The sequence below is a fragment of the Carassius auratus genome, unplaced genomic scaffold (assembly GCF_003368295.1).
Source record: "Carassius auratus strain Wakin unplaced genomic scaffold, ASM336829v1 scaf_tig00046917, whole genome shotgun sequence".
Lineage (NCBI taxonomy): Eukaryota > Metazoa > Chordata > Actinopteri > Cypriniformes > Cyprinidae > Carassius > Carassius auratus.
Window position 1 is genome coordinate 1 of NW_020527002.1, and position 5,429 is coordinate 5,429.

The following is a 5,429-nucleotide window of genomic DNA, read 5'->3' on the forward strand; positions in this document are numbered from 1 at the left end:
GTGAACTGCGAGTTCAGCACGCTCTGGAAGCTTCCTGTGTTGGCGGGACGGCGCTACAGCGGCGGTCGTTCCAGTATCGAGTGGGTTGCACACTTCAGGCTGCACTATCCCCTGTCGTGTGGCAAGCGGCCATCTCCCCTGTGCGCCTCAGCACTGAAAGAGCAATTCCTAAAAGAGCAAATTTTCTCTAAAAGAGCTTCACGGGTGCGTCTTTTTAAAGACGACGGATCGTCCTTTTAAGGATGCCGTTTCACCCGTGCGTTTCTGGGTGCGGTCGTTACCTGGCACCGGGTGATGGTCACGATCGCTGCCTCACGTGTCTGGGCGTCAAGCACGCTGAGGTGGCTTTCGTGGATGCGTCATGTTCCTGTTGCGGGAAGATGACCATCTCGGAGCTGCGAACCAGGCTCCGCTACCTTCAGGGGGGCGGAGTCCCGCTGCCTCTGCCGCGATCTGGGGCTCGTTCTGGCGGACAGACGAGGTCCACTTCCGGTAGTGGCTCGGGCGGTTTGAGGGTCACAGTGGTGGCAAACCCCGCAGGGAACCAACCCTCTGGGGACCACCACTCCTCTTGCACCTCCGATCCAGTGGAGCAACCCACGGAACGCGCTGGGCCCTCTACAAGGAGCGTACCAGTGGTATCCAGTGGGCCTCCCCCGACCGGATGTCGATCTCAGCATCGGAGGGAGAGCTGTCGGACGAAGATTCGGCTGCGCTGCCGCCCTCTGGGACGGTGGCAAGGCCTGAGTCGGACCCCGAAATGTCAGCTATGCTTTCCCGGGCCGCCGAGAGGGTAGGGCTCGAGTGGAATCCTCCACCGCGTCCCGAGCCTCGCGGCTGGACGATTGGTTTCTCGGGGTGGCGCGCGCTGGTTCTCTCAGCGCCCCACTCCAGTGCCTTTCTTTCCGGAAGTGCATGACGAGCTCACCAGGTCGTGGAAGGCACCTTTTACTGCCAGAAACCGGCCAGTGGGCTCCTCCTCCCTCACCACCCTCGATGGCGGTGGCAGCGAAGGGGTATTCGGGAATCCCGTCGGTGGAGCGGGCCGGTTAGCGATGCCATTGTGTCCTAACTCCGCCTCCTCCTGGCGTGGAGACCCGGTGCTTCCTTCCCGGGCCTGTAGGCACTCGTCTGGTCTGACCGGGCAGTGCCTATGCGGCTTGCGGGGAAGCTGCTTCCGCCTTACACGCTATGGCGTTACTGCAGGTGCACCAGGCTAAGGCACTGAAGGACCCTGCACGAGGGGGGTCATGACCCAGAAGTTCTAAAGGAACTCCAAACCGCCACTGACCTCGCGCTCCGAGCGACGAAGGTCACCGCGAGTTCCCTGGGTCGTGCGATGTCCACGCTTGTGGTCCAGGAGCGCCATCTCTGGCTGTGTCTGGCAGACATGAGGGACACCGACAAGGGTCCGGTTCCTCAATGCCCCCGTGTCCCAGACCGGCCTATTCGGCGACGCGGTCGAGAGCTTCGCCCAGGCAGTTCTCGGCTGCCCGGAAGCAGACTGAGGGCGATACGACACATCCTGCCCCGGCGGGGCACCTGCTGCCTCCTCCCCGTCCGCCGGCCGCGGTGCCCCAGCCTGCACGTCGCCGAGGGCGGCCCCCTGCGTCTGCCCCCGCTCCCGCGCAGCATCAGCAGCAGCCTCCAGCAAAGCAGCGCCGTGGAGCCGGCGTGGGCGGGCAGCCCCGCCTGTCCAGGCCCCCCGCCAACCTGGCGGTAAACGGGAAGAGCAAGCGGCCCTGAGACAGGCGACCCAGAGATGGAGGGATCTGCTCTTCGGGAGATGGTGAACGCACCACTCCCTCCCCCGGAGGAGGGCCGGGTGGAGAATCTTTTTGTTTCATTTTTTTCCCGCCGTTGGCCTCGCGGCCGACGGTACCCAAATACTCGATAAAAGAGCAATTTCCCTTATCTCTGGGTCACAGGGGGGCACGGAGAGTTGCGGACGGCCAAGCTCCGGACCCCACTCATCCTCCTCCTTCGCCAGATGGCAGCAGCGGGCGGTTCGAGAGCGTCAACAAAGGCCCTACTCACGCACCCTCTGCCAACCCGTGGAACCAGGTGAGCCCTGCACCCCACACTTGCACCACACTCCGGCCTGCTCACAAGCCGCCCGAGTTGGGTCCCTGTGTTCCACCTCGCTGCCCCACTGCGGGTACGGCTGTGGTTCCGCTGGTCCCGCTTGTACGGTTTTTAAGCGCCTGGTCAGCGCTACCCAGCCCGTCTCGCTGGCTTCTGCGGACCATCAGCCTCGGCTATGCGATTCAGTTCGCCCGGCGTCCCCCCAAGTTCCGCGGTATCCGCTTCACTGCAGTGAAAGCGTCCGATGCCCCTGTCTTGCGGAAGAGATCGCAGTCCTACTGGCGAAGGACGCGATAGAGCCGGTCCCTCCAGCCGATATGAGGACCGGGTTTTACAGCCCCTACTTCATTGTACCCAAGAAAGGCGGTGGGTTACGGCCGATCTTGGATCTGCGAGTTTTGAATCGGGCTCTCCATCGGCTACCGTTCAAAATGTTGACACAGAAACGCATTTTCGGGTGCGTCCGTCCCCAAGATTGGTTTGCAGCGATCGACCTGAAGGACGCGTACTTTCATGTGTCCATCCTTCCGCGCCACAGACCTTTTCTGCGGTTTGCGTTCGAAGGACGGGCATATCAGTACAAGGTCCTGCCCTTCGGGCTGTCCCTGTCTCCCCGTGTCTTTACGAAGATCACGGAGGCAGCTCTCGTTCCCCTCAGAGAGCAAGGTGTTCGCATACTCAACTACTTAGACGATTGGCTGATACTAGCACAGTCTCGGGATCAGTTGTGCGAGCACAGGGATGTGGTGCTCCGGCACCTGAGCCTGCTGGGCCTTCGGGTCAACTGGGAGAAGAGCAAACTCTCGCCGAGGCAGAGGATCTCTTTTCTTGGTATGGAGTTGGATTCGGTCGAACAGACAGCACGCCTCACAGAGGAACGTGCGCGGTCGGTGCTAGCCTGCTTGAATACGATCAAGGCAGGACAGCGGTCCCACTGAATTCTTTCAGAGGCTCCTGGGGCATATGGCGGCCGCGGCAGCACTTACACCGCTCGGCCTATTACATATGAGACCGCTCCAGCACTGGCTTTATGGCCGAGTCCCGAGGTGGGCGTGGAAGCGTGGCAGTCACCGGGTCCAAGTTACACCGGCCTGTCTCCAAACCCTCACCCCGTGGTCAGATCTTGCATTTCTCCGGGCAGGGGTGCCCTAGAGCAGATCTCCAGGCATGCTGTGGTTTACACGGATGCCTCCACCACCGGCTGGGGGCCACGTACAACGGGCATGCAGTCTCAGGGGTTTGGACGGGCCCACAGCTGCAGTGGCACATCAATTGCCTAGAGTTGCTAGCAGTACACCTTGCCTTGAACCGTCTCAAAGGTCTCCTACGAGGCAAGCATGTGCTGATCCAAACGGACAATACTGCGACCGTTGCGTACATCAACCGACAAGGTGGTCTGCGCTCCCGTCGCATGTCGCAACTCGCTCGCCACCTCCTCCTTTGGAGTCAGAAGGTTCTGAGGTCACTTCGTGCCGTTCACATTCCAGGCCTGCTCAATCGTACAGCCGACGAGCTGTCTCGAGCAATGCTCCCGGGAGAATGGCGACTCCATCCCCTGACGGTCCAGCTGATTTGGAGACGGTTCGGAGCCGCTCAGGTAGACCTGTTTGCTTCTCCAGAGACCTCTCACTGCCAGTTGTTTTACTCCCTGACCGAGGGTACTCTCGGCTCGGACGCACTGGCACACAGCTGGCCGCGGGACCTACGCAAGTATGCGTTTCCCCCAGTGAGCCTTCTCGCACAGACACTGTGCAAAGTCCGGGAGGACGAGGAGCAAGTCTTGCTAGTAGCGCCATATTGGCCTACTCGGACCTGGTTCCCCGAACTAGTGCTCCTCTCGACAGCCCCTCCTTGGCCGGTTCCTCTGAGGAGGGATTTACTGACTCAGAGACGGGGCACCATTTGGCACCCGCGTCCAGACCTTTGGAAACTCCATGTTTGGTCCCTGGACGGGACGCGGAGGTTCTAGGTGACCTACCCCAAGAGGTAGTGAACACCATCACTTCGGCAAGAGCACCGTCTACGAGACACGCCTATGCCTTGAAGTGGAACCTGTTCGTTGAGTGGTGTTCTTCTCGCCAAGAAGACCCCCGAAGATGCCCGATTGCGGTCGTGCTATCCTTTCTGCAGCAAGGGTTGGAGCGAAGGCTGTCTCCCTCCACCCTCAAAGTCCAGGTTGCCGCTATTGCTGCGTACCATGACCTCGTGAATGAGAAGTCCTTGGGTAAGCATGACCTCATCATCAGGTTCCTTAGAGGGGCCAGGAGGTTAAATCCATCCCGGCCCCCCTGTATACCCTCTTGGGACCTGTCTCTAGTGCTTAAATCACTACAGCAGGGCCCATTCGAGCCTTTGCATTCAGTTGAGCTAAAGTTTCTTTCATTGAAAACTCTGCTCCTGCTTGCACTGGCCTCCATCAAGAGGGTAGGGGACCTGCATGCATTTTCGGTCGACGATTCGTGCCTAGAGTTCGGGCCGGCTGACTCCCAGGTAATCCTGAGGCCCCGGCCTGGCTATGTGCCCAAGGTTCCCACTACATCCTTCAAAGACCAAGTGGTGAACCTGCAAGCGCTGCCCCTGGAGGAGGCAGACCCAGCCCTGACTGTGCTTTGTCCCGTCCGAGCATTAAGGTGCTACGTAGACCGGACACGAAGCTTCAGGACCTCAGACCAGCTCTTTGTCTGTTATGGAGGTCGGCAGAAGGGGAGTGCCGTCTCTAAGCAGAGGATGGCCCACTGGATTGTGGATGCCATAACCCTGGCTTATCAGGCTCAGGGTGTGCCCTGCCCGTTCAGGTTACGAGCTCACTCAACTAGAAGTGTTGCATCCTCCTGGGCGCTGGCTCGTGGCGCCTCGCTGACAGATATTTGTAGAGCTGCGGGTTGGGCGACCCCTAACACGTTCGCTAGGTTCTATAGCCTTCGTGTAGAGCCGGTATCCTCCTGTGTTCTCACCTCAAACGGGTAGTGGCACTGAGAGGCCCCGGTTAGTGTCGGCTTGCTTAAACTACTCCAGAGTGTCCGTACTGTAGACCCTGTTGGGATCCTCCATCACCCTAAGCAGCTGGACGCGGCGGAACGTCCGGCGCCAGACCTTCATGATGAATCCGTGAGAACCATGGAAGGGCGGGTTCCATATTGAGACCTAAGCGGTACTCGTATGTGTATAGTCCACGGTATAGCCTTAGAGCCCGTGTTTCCCCGGCAGACTTCTGCCTTCCCAAGAGGGTTTTAATCACCTAAAATTTCTCCGTATACTCCTAAACGGATGCTATATGTGTATTTGCCTCCGAGACCTCCTTCGGGAAGGATGGGGCTTCCGCAGCGTCCCGGCTCCAAGCGGAC